Genomic DNA, 15,148 nt, shown 5'->3' on the forward strand with positions numbered 1-15,148 from the left:
ACTGTATCCAACACTGTAAATTTAAGGTGTGCATGTTAATCGGGTAGATTTGTGTGGTGTCAGGTGGGGCACACACAGTATGTCCCAGCAGAGCCCCTCAGTGCCCGTCCCGTGATTTGCCACTCTCTTGCACCTCCATCCAACCTCAGTGACCTCGTTTCCTAATTGTTACCAATGGTCCCCACCTTGGAGCTTTTATTGTTTAATTCCCTTCTCCCCCTTTTCCCCCAACACACACTCGCTTATTTGCATTTCCTGTCTAGGGGAGAAAGATCAGAGGCACTTCCTGGTCACGCCAGAGCTCCAGGGTGAACTCACAAATACCCTCTTCATTTACATACACTGAGGCCAGGCTCTCTGGGCATCATCTCCGATTCAGTGGGGGGTCCAGGTCCCCCTACCCCGCATCTGGAACAGCCACAGGGCAGGGGAGCTGGGCACAGAGACCTCTCTGCTTCCCTGGGAGCCTTCAGTAAATAAAAAATACAGCCAGTGTCTTACGTCGTGGAAATGGAAGCATCTGGTGCTCCGCGTCAGCTCAGAGAGCTCCATTCATTGCAGGGAGGATGTGTAAGAACTCACTGACAGAGGAACACCAGCAGAACTGGAGAGATGGGGCCAGAGACGCTCGTGGAGGAATCAAGGGGTGTTTAAAAAAGTGCAGATGCCAATAAAGCAAAGCCTTCTCGCCAAACAGAGGAGATAGTAAGAAAGTAATCACGAGGCCAGAAGGAGGCACATGGCATGGTGCCACCTATGAAGTAACAAGAAAATGGAAACAACCCTCTGTGCTACAGCATGTCCCACGTAAGGCACAGAAGGCCACGTCTGATTTATTATTCACCCAGGGGAAACGGGTAACACGGTGGGCTTCTGCAGAACGCTGTCTTTCTAGGTGGGGCTTTGACACGTAAGAGATGGCATAGAAATGGCGTCTTCCAGGCCTGAGGAGACGGCATCACCAGGGAGATGCTTCACTGCAGGGGAACTTGGTTAAGACCTCTGGGTGTCCTCTGCTAGGGAAGTCCCGAGTCCGGACACGTGACAGACAGATGTGCCCCGCTGTGTTGGGGGTGGGGAGGCTTCTCAGCCAGTCCACGGAGTCGAAGTGAGGGTCCCGTGTACCTGTTGAGTTTATGTCTCACTGGCAAGCAGTAGGCCGTGGGGCAGGCGGGGGAGGCGTCGGGCCTGGTTCCCGCCCACAGATTCTGAGCTGTGCTAGAAGCCCAGGGTAGATCCCGAAGGCGGGCTGGCTGGTGTAAGGATTGACCTAAAGCAAGTGCCCTTGGGCACCCGGTGGAAGCATCCTCGGGTCAATTGAAAGTGACTCAGTTGGGGTGGAAGGGGGCTACTCTCAGTCACTGGCTTGTGCTCCCACCCCACCCCAGCCCACCCCCATCTCCCTTTCTCTCTCTTGCTAAACCTCTTTGCTGTTAAATTATCTGTTCATTTATGATAGTTATGGCTAATGTGAAGTCAGAGCCACCAAGAAGATTGCTACAGCCTCTCCCAACCCTCCTGGTTCTTATTTTTCACTTTGTTGTGCTACCAAGAGAATACGGCTCTCTCCACTGTGATGACGTTCCCTGCATCACAGGGCCCCTCTCTCTTGCAGAGGAAGTAAAGGATTTTCTCAAACTCCTGAAAGACTTCCCAGATCAGGAAAAGCATTTTTCACGGCATGCAGAATGAAAGCTTTTACTCCCCAGACATTTCCTGGAATGGACACGTGAGTTCTCCATGTCATCCAAATGATGTTGTTGGGATAACATTTAGGCTTTGGTTTTGACCCACAATGAAAAGCGGAACAGAACTGTCATCATAGACGTTTTTCATGCACTGGTAACAAACGGTCATATGCTTGGACGGGAGGATGAAAAGATTCATTGATGCCCGCACAACGGCGAGAGAACTGTGAAACTCGAGCGTGGAAACAGCTGGGATGGTGTGCAAGGACTCGGTACCCCGGGGCTTTTCCGCATCACTGCACTCTTGCTTGCTCTGCGGCCCTGTGGCGGGGCTTCTGTTCCCACCACCTCATTAAAACTCTCCTTGCAGGGGATCAGCCAACTCCAACAGGGTTTTCTCTGCCCTCATTCTGCTCTACGTTTCGGTAGCAATGTCCAGTGTTGAAACAAGCCTCTTTCTTGTTGCACCTCCCTCTCTCTTGGGTTTTAGGACACTTATTCCCCGACGGCCTTCCCTATGTCAGTCTTTCTGCGTGATTGTTCTTTCTTGTGCTGAAAAGACGGACGCTCCAAGGCCCCGTCCTCTGATTTTCTTTCTCTCGGGCAATTTTATCTGCTCCAGCAAATTTCTCATCCTCTTTATGGTGATTGTTCCCCAAAGGGTCAGTATCTTCCAATACTTCCCTGGTTTTTGCCCTTCCTTCTGAGCTTCAGATTCTGCTGGAGATTTCCATCCGTGCATTACAGGTATCTCAAAGTCAACTTGTCTGAAACCTACTTCACCTTTTTTCCTTGTAAAAATTTGCCTACCATCAGCCGTTCTTTACCTCAGGCCCTGGCATTTCCATCTTCCGAGAAGCGTTGCCTGAAACGCTCATGGCTCCCTTCTGCTCCTCTTTCTCCCTCATCCCACATCCAGTCCAGCGAGTCCTCCGACTTTGGGGATTGTGAGTTTTTTTAAAAGATTTTATTTCTTTATCTTTAGAGGGGAATGGAAGGAGAGAGGAAGAGAAATATCAATGTATGGTTGCCTCTCGTGCGTCCCCTGCTGGGAACTGGCCCCCAACCCAGGCATGTGCCCTGACTAGGACTCGAACCGCAATCCTTTGGTACTCAGGCCCGTGCTCAATCCACTGAGCTACACCAGCCAGGGTGGGGGATTGTGAGTTTGTATGTCTCTCACCTTCTCTCCACTGTCTAGTTCAGATTCTCATCCTACTTACTTGAACTATTGCTCTTGTTTTGTCATTGGTTTCTCTGTGTCTAATTTCTCATAATTTAAATTCATGGTCAAAGTTATTTTTCTAAACCAATCATCCGTCAGATCAGGCTCACGTTCTTTCAATGACTTGCTATTGCCCAAAGAATAAAGTTTTTATTCAAGGAGAACCATGGTCTATAACCAAACTATCCTTCCAAACTCATCTTGAACTACCTCGTTCCACTTGCTTTTCCGACTCCTCACCATTCTCAACTTTCCATCTGTTTTCGTGTGGGCCTTTGCTCATGGCTGCACTCTTAGCTTTGAATCCCGGTCTCTACTTATCTAACTTATGCTCATCAGCCAAGAGCACCAGGGAAGAAAAGCAATCAGGTGTGAGCCTGGAATTTTGGGCCTGAGCAAGTGAGTAAGTGGTAATGTTATTTAAGGAGATAGAGAAGGCCTGGGGGGAGAGGGTATGGGGCGTGTGTGTGTTGGGGGAGGGATGCTGGGAAGGCGATAGGGTGTCAGTAGTTCGGCAGTGCTGGGTTGAGATGTTAATTAGACATGCAAGGGAAGATGCTGAATAGGCAGTAAGGGTTAAATTGGGTTGGGGAGTCACAGGCGGTATTTAAAGCCATAGAAGTATGTAAGACCAAGTATGGGTAGAGGAATATTTAAAAGAGAGAGAAGTTCAAGGGAAGAGTAAGAGAGGAAGTCTCGGGATACTGCAGGAATTACCAACCCTCAGGAGTTTTTATGAGAAGAACAGTAACAACGTGGCTCAGTGGATGGCATGGATTTTAAGGTCAGTGACTTTCCAAGTGATTTCCAGCAATAATCTTAATCCTAAAAACAACCTTGCAAAGTAGTTACTATTATTCCTTTTCTACAGATGCAAAAATGTATAGGTCGCTACATATTGGCTTCCCTTGCCCAGGTAACCCAAAAGAGCAATGTTAACAGAAAATAAACACAACTTTCTTTCCTTTTCATGTTGTCTTGTGACTAGAATAGAGCACCTTTTAGTTATTGCACATGCAAATCGTCCTCTCCTCTTGCATATTACACAATGTTTAAGTAGACAGAGAACACCAACAGCTCGTGATTTACATGTCCAAATTATTAAAATAATTTGGCAGCCCTTCAAACAGTAGGAGCCCCACTGTTCATTGATAAATTGCTTAACTGGTTCTTGGTAGCAGAGTCCATCTTCAACAAGATTACCAAGTTTCTACGTGAGGTCCTCCTTCTTTCTACAAAACTTCCTCTCCCTTTAGGTACCGCAGTTTGTAGGTGCTCAGTCCTTTGATGCAACTGGGCTCTCTGGTGCTCCATGTTTATGGATATATCGTAGCCTAATCTGTCTTTCACAAGGCCAGCTGCTCTCCCCAACTCTTCCTCATCATCTAGGAAGCCCGAATACACATCACATAGGAGTAAGGTGTGTTCCTCCTGAGGCGCAAGTGATGGGTGGAGTTTGTCCACTGTTGTTGGATCTAAGGATGAGACTCGTGGAAACTATAAAACGACACTGGTCAGTTCTGTTCTCCTGGGGTCTGAGGAAGAGGAGAACATGGTAGAAATGGTCGTGGTAGGAGATGCTTGTCTGCTGCTGGTCAGCAGATTAATCAGTGTCAAAAACAACTGTATCGCTACCATACACATCGAATAAGGGACTATATACTTAAAGATTGCTCAGATTAATTGAATATGCTCACAGCTGCAAAGCCCAATAATTTATATTCTTGGTTGCTCAAAGGGCTTGCTGAAATTACCCAAGAGCCTCTAGAAGTAATCTTGAGAATATTATAATGGGCTAGCACATAAAGGTAGCAAAACATTGTGCATTATCATTGAATTACTTTTTAACTTATTCTTAGTGTTATAGGTAAATTCATACAGTAAAATCTTCCTAATATTTGTTCCCATAAAATATATGACTCTAGAGTAGTTCTAGGACTACATAGTAACACATTAGGAGTGAGTAGGACTTACTACAGGAACGCAAGGATGGTTGAATCTCTTTAAATGCATTAATGTGCTTCATCATATTACTAGATATGAGGGAAAATTATGTGGTCTTTTCCATATATGTTACAAAGNGCTTAACTGGTTCTTGGTAGCAGAGTCCATCTTCAACAAGATAACAACCTCCTCAAAGTTTCTACATGAGGTCCTCCTTCTTTCTATAAAACTTCCTCTCCCTTTAGGTACCGCAGTTTGTAGGTGCTCAGTCCTTTGATGCAATTGGGCTCTCTGGTGCTCCATGTTTATGGATATATCGTAGCCTAATCTGTCTTTCATCAGGCCTGCTGCTCTCCCCAACTCTTCCTCATCATCTAGGAAGCCCGAATACACATCACATAGGAGTAAGGTGAGTTCCTCCTGAGGCACAAATGATGGATGGAGTTTGTCCGGTGTTGTTGGGTCTAAGGACGAGACTCGTGGAAACTATAAAACAGCGCTGGTCAGTTCTGTTCTCCTGGGGTCTGAGGAAGAGGAGGAAACATGGTAGAAATGGTCATGGTAGGAGATGCTTTTCTGCTCCTGGTCAGCAGATTAATCAGTGTCAAAAACAACTGTATCGCTACCATACACATCGAATAAGGGACTATATACTTAAAGATTGCTCAGATTAATTGAATATGCTCACAGCTGCAAAGCCCAATAATTTATATTCTTGGTTGCTCAAAGGGCTTGCTGAAATTACCCAAGAGCCTCTAGAAGTAATCTTGAGAATATTATAATGGGCTAGCACATAAAGGTAGCAAAACATTGTGCATTATCATTGAATTACTTTTTAACTTATTCTTAGTGTTATAGGTAAATTCATACAGTAAAATCTTCCTAATATTTGTTCCCATAAAATATATGACTCTAGAGTAGTTCTAGGACTACATAGTAACACATTAGGAGTGAGTAGGACTTACTACAGGAACGCAAGGATGGTTGAATCTCTTTAAATGCATTAATGTGCTTCATCATATTACTAGATATGAGGGAAAATTATGTGGTCTTTTCCATATATGTTACAAAGACATTTGACAAAATTCACACCCATTTATGATTAAAAACTCAAAAACCAGTAGATATTTATTAAACAAAACATATACAATATCACAGAAATCATATAGGCTTCATACACAGAAGCAGGATAGAGAGAGATAGAATACACTTGGAAGATACAGTGAAAACAGAGACTCATTTACAATAATGATGACACACACAAAGTAAGTATATTTTAATAGCAAATACCTAAACTCTGTATGAGGACAACTTGGACACTCTCCTGGAAGACATGGAGATCGTGACGGACCGTTGCAAAAGGCCACTGTGCTCTGGGTGGAAATGCTGGACATCCCCCGAACTCTGGGAGTGGAGACCAGCTGTGCCCCGTGCCGAGCTGGGAGGACACAGTTTCCGTTACTGCCCCTGAGGAAGTCCTGGGACTTCGCCTGTGCAAGCCCGAGCATGGGTCAGTGCCGGATTGGGGACAGTGACTGGGGATGACAGCTACACATTATCCTGGATGCTCATAATAGCTATTCTCGGAGTCTAAGAGACTTAGACAATAAAGAAGTTGCCATTTTTATAGGGCTGCCCCTGTATGAAAGTCTTTCCTTTTCTTAGTGCGAGAACCACCCTCCTCCATCTCAACTATTACAAATTACACCTTTCGTTTGGAAAAATCCCACTACCTTCTCACAGGGTTAGATCCCTCTGCTTTCCACCCCCAGGATAATAGTGCAAGCTACTCCCAAATTTTGAATTACTCGGTGAAGATACTACCAGGGGAGGTGAGCAGGGACGGTAAAACTGTCAGGAAAATACTGGGTCTTGTCACTTCAGGTGTAGCACTGCCCCCCGATGAAACCTCTCATCTACTGTGAGGTGCACCCAGGTCCTGCTGTTCCTGTGACCATCTGGTGGCCAGCTGCTGGGCACAGCACACAGCCTTGCACCTCAGAGTCCATGGTTGAAGTCCACATAAGAAAGAGAAGTGCTTTCTTCAGCACAGCATCGTCTCCCAACTCTCCCTCGCCTGCACGGAGATCAAGGTCATGCAGAGGAGTGTCAGTTTTGCCCTGCCCAGCCTCAGCTCCCAGCCTCTGCCGGAGCTCCGGACACCGGTGCCTCCACACGATGCCTTTTCTAACCACAGAGCCAGCTCTCTCCAGGGGCCAGCCTCGGGCCACACACAGCTCAGGCCCAATTTTACGATGACATTGAGCTGGATTAACTCTTGCCGGGATAGAGCCCCCCACTGGTCTCTGTAGATTGACGATAACCAGCCTAAAGCTATGCAGTCTCTTCCTTCTGGTGTGGGAGAGGGGCTGTGCGGACGGGACACTGCATGGAGGGTGAGTAATGGGGGAGAATTCTCTTCCAAGCTACAACCTTGACGTCAGGGTCCCACTCTGGGGTGACACCTGACACTGCTTTTGTGAAAGCAAGTTGTTCATGGACATTGTGTTTACGACCAGATCAATGGAGAGAGGAAGTCCTCTTCCAGCTCCCTCCCAGAACCCTCGGGGGTGGCTTGCGTCCTTCATAGGTTCCCCTGAACCTGTGCAGCTGGGTGGCTTGCTTTGGGGCTGGACACAATCGCACCCCCTTGGTGGAGTGCCGGTGGGGAGGAGAAAGGGTTGTTTCTAGTCGGCACCAGATTAGCTTCTTGAGATGGGCATTTGCAGGGAACATGTTCATAAAGAAGGAAAACAAAGGGGCCGGGGATTTTAAGCAATCTAGGGCTTTGGGTGGGAAGGGGAGGAGGTCTCGAAGAAAGCTCAGGAAGGCGGTGGGTCAGGGACAGGAGCAGGCAGGGGACAGTTAGAATCTCAGCCGGTAGAGATCATCTACCCCAGACCTGCACGCAGCCAACCGGGGCCTCCTCCTGGCTACTCGTAAGGAAGCCAATCTCATCCCCGAACAACACAAATTATTAGTGTGATTTAAAATGATGACCACTCCCGGTAACTTACCTTTGCCTCTTGACTGCCTTCACTGTTCTAACTCTGGCTCCGGCTCTGCCTTCAGGACCCTGCGCAGATGTCTGATTTTTCTTACACAAACTGTTTATTTTGTACTTACTATAGGTTGGGCTTTATCACATTTAGTTCCCAAGTCACACTAAGAGGTAGACACTGTTACAGTTCTGACATTAGAGGCACAGCTTTAAAGAAGCTAAATAAAACAATAAAACTTATTCAAGATCGCACATCAGAGGGCACCTCTGATTGCTATACCAAGGACGGTGAAAGCAAAGGCCATGTTTATAACCTTGGCACTAAACTACCTCCAGATCGCAGCAGACCTGCCCTCCACAATTCTCAGACCCAACACCCTTTCCTGCTGAGCGCTTCCTTCTTGGCTGAGAGCCACAGGCCCCTCCCCAGCAGGTCTCTGCGCTCAGGTTCGTCCTGGTCTGTCAGGTCTCTGGCATTCAGGGGCTTGACTGGGTCACACCGCTGGGGCAGGCATCGTTTCCTTTGTTCCAGCAGGATGGCAAACCCCCAGCAGGTCAGTGCCCCCAGCAGCGGATCCTGAGATAAGGACTTGAATGCGAGTGTATTTGGGACATGATTCCAGAAAGCGCTTGTAGGAGTGAGGAGGTGAGAAATAAAGGAATTCAGCCAAGGGAGCCCTGCTGAGCAGGTCACTGTGTGGGCCACTGGGACTTGATTCTGCTGGCCACCTCTGGGTGACAGTGTAGAGCATTTCCCTCCGAGGGGGCAGAAGTTAGAGGTATTTGCCCATCGACTCTCAATGGTGGAGGGATGCACTGTGAAACACTCACCCGTCCCAGCGGTGGACCAGGAGGCGCTGCCGAGGCCGAGGCCATGGGTACTCACAGAGGGAGCTCGCACAGCGCACCCGGAGAGGTGAGGTCCACGTGGTGGGGGCTGGGCACCACATACCCTCACCAGTACCCAGGCTCCCTCTCGGGACCGTGGCAGGATCACTCACTGTCACCATCTTCCTTTCTGTTGAGCCTGCATGAGGATTCGGAATCCTTCTCAAAGTCAGTTCTCCAGGCGGCGACTTCCTGTGGATCCAGGTGCACATCCACAGTCACCAGCACCCAGTGCTGGAGACATCAAAATATCATATCCGTTCTATCTATTCCTCCAGGTGACCTCTAACGACTTCAGTCCCATCATGTAGTGAAGAGGGTGGCTCAGATGACCTCTAAGGCCACAAGCATTTTCTATGACTGTATGGCCATATATGGTCATAAATGTGACTTCAGTTGCGTTAGCATTTTTTGGAGGTTTTCCTGTGAACTTGTGAGTCAACTCAGCACTCCGAGTCCTTTCTGCAGAGATTGCTTTATCTGTTTCTCGTGTCCCGACCAGTGCGGTGGACATTCAGAACCCAAGTCTGGGGCGTCTCGGATTCCTTTTCAATGTTACCACGTTAGTGTTTGGGTCCCTCACCGAGGCTTTTAAAAAGTTTTCCATACAATTCCGTTATCCGAAAAACAAGCCCTCTTCCCAGCTTTCGGTAGATGCAAATGTAATAATCCGGTTGGCTTTGTGTTCACAAAAACTGTTAGAAGTCTTCAGCAGGGTTGAGGTCGGAGTCCTTGACTAGCAGCCCCTTCCTGTGGCTTGTTGTTCATTCCCGATGGAAGGGCAGTTCACTGGGGGTGTGCAGGGTAGGGGGATATGCGGTTCGCTGCACAGCCTGGACCCCCTACATTTGGGCCCAGTCTAATGCAGGGAGCTCAGAGAAAGGACTCAGGGCCCTTTTCCCATCAGGATGATTCACTGCCCTTGGTCAAGGGCACCCAGTTCTTTTCCCCTAATGCATTCCCACAGCCGAGATGGAAGTGACAGCGTGTCAGTGGTGCTGGTAAAGCCCTCTGTGATCCCTGGCTGAAAGGTGGTGTGTGACCCGGATCAGGTGTCGTTCTGTGTTGGCTACTGGAGTTTGTGAAGCGCCTTCCTCCCCCTCTCCGGCTCAGCACGTCCTTCCGTGTGCCTTCCTCAGCACTTCCCCGTGGCTAGCATCTGCTCTGTGCTATTCTGACTCGCCCTCCTGAGAGCCAGCCAGCTGTCCTGCCAGGTGAGTCTGGGAGGACACCCAGCCTGAAAGTGCGTGCACGTGTGTGTATCCGTGAGTGAGCCTGTGGAAGCGGGAGAGGTGAAGAGGGGGTGGAAGGTGACACTGGCCGGCCTGGTTTGCGTATTTTTGCACGATCGGCCAATTTCCAATAAGTGCTGTTTGTGTCAGTCCTGGAAGGGGCGCAGCCAGGCCCTGCTGCCTGCACCTTTCTGGAAGGGTTGATGGGGCATCTTGTGCCTCTTCTGATGTCAGCAGCCCCCTCCAGCCTGCCCTGCCTGCCTTGCCCTGAATGCCGTGCTGGCCTCAGCGGCCCTCCTCAGAGAGCGCAGCTCAGCCCTTAATGGGACAGGGCGAGGCTGCAATGGATTCTGGGAGAAGCAGAAGAAGAGGTCTCCGGTCTGATGGCTCTTTCAAGAGACTCCTTTAGCTAGTGCTTGTGACCTGAGACCTCAGATACCTGTGTCCCCTGGCCCCACCCTACAGATTCAGGATATGCTCATCAAGATGTGGAGCTTACGAAAGAATTTGCAAAGCACATACGGAAGTGCCTTGAAAATGTTAAAGCGTGGTAAAACGCGTACGATATTCTTGGTGTGACTTGTGAAGCTTTTATAGACGCCCTACACGTTTCATGTGCATTTGCACACACATAAGCCCTCCCCAACCTCATTTCCTCCCATCTTCTCTTCAGAATACTCCAAGCCTGTGGATGTTTTGTTATTAACAACAGTCTTGTGTGGCTTAATTTATAGCAAATGAAAGTCGTCTTAATTTCAAAATGGTGGAAATTCATTGCTTCCTAGAAAACCGAGATGCCTCCTACTCAGACTTGGTGACAGAGCCCTGGGCAGCCCCCCTCAGATCTCATCTCACATGTTCCCAGGTGAGGCACTGAGGGTAGAAATAATACAGTGGGAGAGATTATAATTCACACTATTTCCCCGATTAAACTGAGTTCTTTTCAAGTCTCCAGAGAAAGATTCTCCATAGTTATGTTTAATGTCTTTTCATCTTCTCAGCCAGGAAGTTCTATCTAGTTCTTAACTCGAGGCCGGTCAGCTTAAGCTGAGCCACTGCAGAAGCCGAGGTCACAGGAAGCCCTGCTGGCTGTGCCCCTCTCGGGGGGCCGTCCCTCCGACTCCCCTGCCCTAGCTTCAGGCAGGCTTTGGCATGTATGCTCAGCCCAGGAAGAACCCTACACGGCTCAGGTGCTGAGCCGAAGCCAAGGACCACGGTGGTGGCAGGTAACTCAAGGGCTTCCTCATTTCCTCCTCCTGGACCAGAATGTGGGACAAGGGGCCCTGCACATGCTATGGCTTCCAAGGGGGCCCCAACCCCATGAGGCTCAGCCGGGCACAGGGGGTCTCAACATCACCACCTCTCCCACCAAAGCAGCCCCGCAGTGCCCACACGGACACAGGGCCATCGCTCCAAACGAGGGACAGCTTCTGAGAGCCACGAGGTGAAAGGTACAGGGATTCCTTCCAGGCAGAGCCCAGAGGCCACCTGGCACAGATGTCCTTCTTCTCTGTCTGCAGGACAGGTGGCCCTACGGCCACTTCCCAGGACTGAGCAGTGTAACCTCTGGGTCTCTGACATCCGTGTTCAGACACCGAGGGTCTTATCCTACCTGTCTTAGGCCTTGAAAGAGAATAACAGAAGCTCTTGCCTGTGTGGCTCAGTTGGTCGGAGCGCTGTCCTGGTGCACTGAAAGGTTGTGGGTTCAGTTCCCAGTCACGGCACATACCTGGGTTGTGGGTTTGATCCCTGGTTGGGACATGTATGAGAGACAACTGATTGATGTTTCTCTTTCACTTGGTGTTTCTCACTTGATGTTTCTCCCTCTCTAGAATCAATAAAAAATACTCTTGGGTGAGGATTTAAGAAAAAAGAGAATAACAGAAGAGAATAGATATGTGTTTCCTCTGTGTGCAGGGAGGTGGGATGCATAAATCCATGTTCGCTGGTTTAATTTCACGGCTGTTCTTCATGTTGTGCCAAAAGGAATCAGCAAATTCAGAGAGATTTGCAAGGTTGTTTTCCTCAAATCAATAATATTGAGGAAAACAAGACATGCTCATAATATTCCTTGGAAGTTTCTGTGCCCTGCAAATGGTCGTCTTGAAAGAGTAAGTGAACATTATGAACTAAAAGCAATGGCCTCCCCCCGTTTTCCAGCAGGGATGAGAATCCCTCCCTCTCAAACCACGTATCTCTGGGTTCCAGGGTCAGCACTCGTCAGCCTTGCAAATACTTACAAACTTTGGAGAGTCTCATTTCACTCACTTAAGGAATTTTTTTGACCTGAAGTTTTACAGAAACCTGTGGAAAATGTGACTGTCGCATGGAACTTAGTGTCATTCTCTTTCAGCAGTATTCAGAACAAAGCGTTGCCTAACTCTACAGTTTTCGAACTATAAGCATGGAGACTTGAGGGGTGTCTGCCGGGGCATCTGCAAACATAAATTAGCAACCTGAATGGACTTCATCTCCTGGGAGGTCCCCTTTTGCTCAAAGAACACATTTCTAAGACATGGCAGCTGCCTTTTCAGGCAACCCCTAATGAGGAGGTTGATGATATCAAAGCTTGAAAAGAGAACTTAGAATCTTCAAGGTTTGGGTAGTTTTGAGAGAGAGCTGGGACTGGGCGGTGGTGGCGAACAGGACTCCATGTGAAGGAAAGGCATTACTGTTTACGTTTTCTTGTCTTCGAAGTTTAAGACTGGCATATTGGTGTGGATAGAATTGTAGACTTAGTCTAAAAAACATTTAGAAAAATAAGAACTATTTAAGAACGGGGAAACAGGTAAAAATTGCCTGTAGGATCTTATGATAAATATTTGATTCGTGAGAAGATCCAGATAGGTCAAAACATGTACAGTACCCCTTTTTATTTTCCCTATCCAGCCCCAAATTTTGTCTCAGGAAATCACAGAGGGGCCCGGGCTGGTGTAGCTCAGTGGATTGAGTGCGGGCTGTGAACCAAAGGGTCGTGGTTCAATTCCCAGTCAGGGCACACGCCTGGGTTACAGGCCAGGTTCCCCCTGGGGCCCCTGAGAGAGGCAACCACACATTGATGTTTCTCTTCCTCTCTTTCTCCTTCCCTTCCCCTCTCTCTAAAAAACTCACAGAAGGGGGTCAGTGTTCTGTATCGACACACCAGCACTGCCATTGCCACCCTGTCACCTCCCCAGAGATGAGCAGCAGGAAGTTGCCTCTGATTGGTGGACAGATGTCCCATTTTCCCACCTGCAGACCAGCCTCCGTTCTTCCTACGGGTGACACTGTGTGATTATAAATTTCCATTAACCAACAAAGCCGGCCAGAGTTTTATATTTCCCCACTCCAGGGCAGCAGCTCCATGCTGAAGACAAAATTTCAAAGACCATTTTGATGTCTTGTGACTTCCGTAATTTTTCAAATGTGACAATTGCCCGGCCACGTGCTGAGTTCCCGGAGCTCTGTCACAGGCTACCCTGCCTTGAATACTGAAGCTTGACGAAGATGGCTTCCCAGCCTTGTCCTGTCTCACATTTTAACGAGGATAAACTACAAAGTTTGAGCTGAGGGCGGTATTGCGATTTTTGATATCAGCGGCTCTGCACATGCAGCTCTGCCTCCCGCAGCCTTCCCTTCCCCCGAGGAAGTTTGCTGCAAGATTTTCAGCAGGCAGATTTATTACTTGTCATGATTCAGGGATTATCTGTTGGACGGTCTTGCTATTTTTCTGATACCAGCAACTCAACAGAGAAGCTCATTTGGCTTTAAGGGACAGACACTGAGCCATAATCACGGCCACCCCGTGAATGCATCCTCGGTAGCATAGGTGTAATACCTGTCACTAATTGAAAGATGCTCCTTCATGGAGCTCAGATAGAAATACCAGATTGCCGACTGTCTTTTGAGGCTATTTTTTTTTAAAGATGTGAGGGGATTAGTGAGGTTCTATAGTCCCGTAAACTATTATCTCAAGAGAATTTTTCTGGCGGGGCATTCAGGGCTGTGCTATCATGTTTTAACTTTCATACAAAGTGCATTCTGCAAAGTCATTTTTGTCACATGGAGACAGATCCAGACCCGAATGCTAGAGAAAATTGAACACCCGTATTGTCACTTTTCGACAACCAGCTTCCCCCTCCTGCCTTCTCTCCTCGTGATTTTCTCCATCCTCTACTTTCATTCTGTTTCTCCCTTTCAAGTCATTTTTCCTCCATTCTTTCACTTAATCCTATTTCTAATTCTCTCTACATTTTCCATTCCCTCTTTTTTTCTATCCTCTGTCAAAGCCCCAGCCTGCCAATAAAAACTTGGCGTTGCTGGATCTCACGTGAAGTAGGATCCGAGATAATAGGGCAGAGCCAAGTTTTCATAATCGTCTTTGTTTCAGTCGTAGGGCATTGCATTTCAGTGGGCCCACACCAGTTCTATGTCTGGGGATGAAACAGTTCTAGCAAGATCCAAGCTAAAACTCTAAGGACAGCAAAAGTGAAGCTTTATTGAGCACATATATTTATACATTTAAGAGAAGTGCCTACCTGGTAGGAGAACAACCTTCAGTATGCCCTAAAACCAGAGATCGGCTAATTTACTTTGTACCCTTATTTTCATGAAAACCAATCTCATTATAACATTTTATAGCTGTTATTATTATTATAATTATTATTATTTTTTAGAGATTTTATTTATTTCTTTGTTAGAGAGAGGAAGGGAGGAAGAAAGAGAGGAAGAGAAACATCAATGTGTGATTGCCTCTTGCATGCCCCCTACTGGGGACCTGGCCAGCAACCCAGGCATGTGCCCTAGACTGGGAATCGAACTGGTGACCCTTTGGTTCTGAGGTGGGCACTCAATCCACCGAGCCACACCAGCCAGGGCAACTGAAAAAATTATAGTAAATTATTAAAATTCTTTATCATTTAGTATTTTAACTGTGTAATGTTATGGTTCCCCTAAAATAGTACAAATCACACATTTTTGATTTTTTTCCTGTGTTAGTTGGCTGCTTTGCCATTCCATCTCTCAAAGTAATGGTACTGAACTCTTGATACAGAATGACCAAGTGGCTAAAGATAAACTTAGTAGGAAAGGATAAAAGCAGTCATGCCACTTTGTCCGGAGGAAAAGCATATGCAAGGTCTTAACGACATTTCCATTCAGCAAGTATTTCCCGAGGCTCTCCCACGAATTT

This window comes from Sturnira hondurensis, unplaced genomic scaffold (genome assembly GCF_014824575.4).
Source record: "Sturnira hondurensis isolate 20B ecotype Veracruz unplaced genomic scaffold, ASM1482457v3 Scaffold0011512, whole genome shotgun sequence".
In the NCBI taxonomy this organism is placed as follows: domain Eukaryota; kingdom Metazoa; phylum Chordata; class Mammalia; order Chiroptera; family Phyllostomidae; genus Sturnira; species Sturnira hondurensis.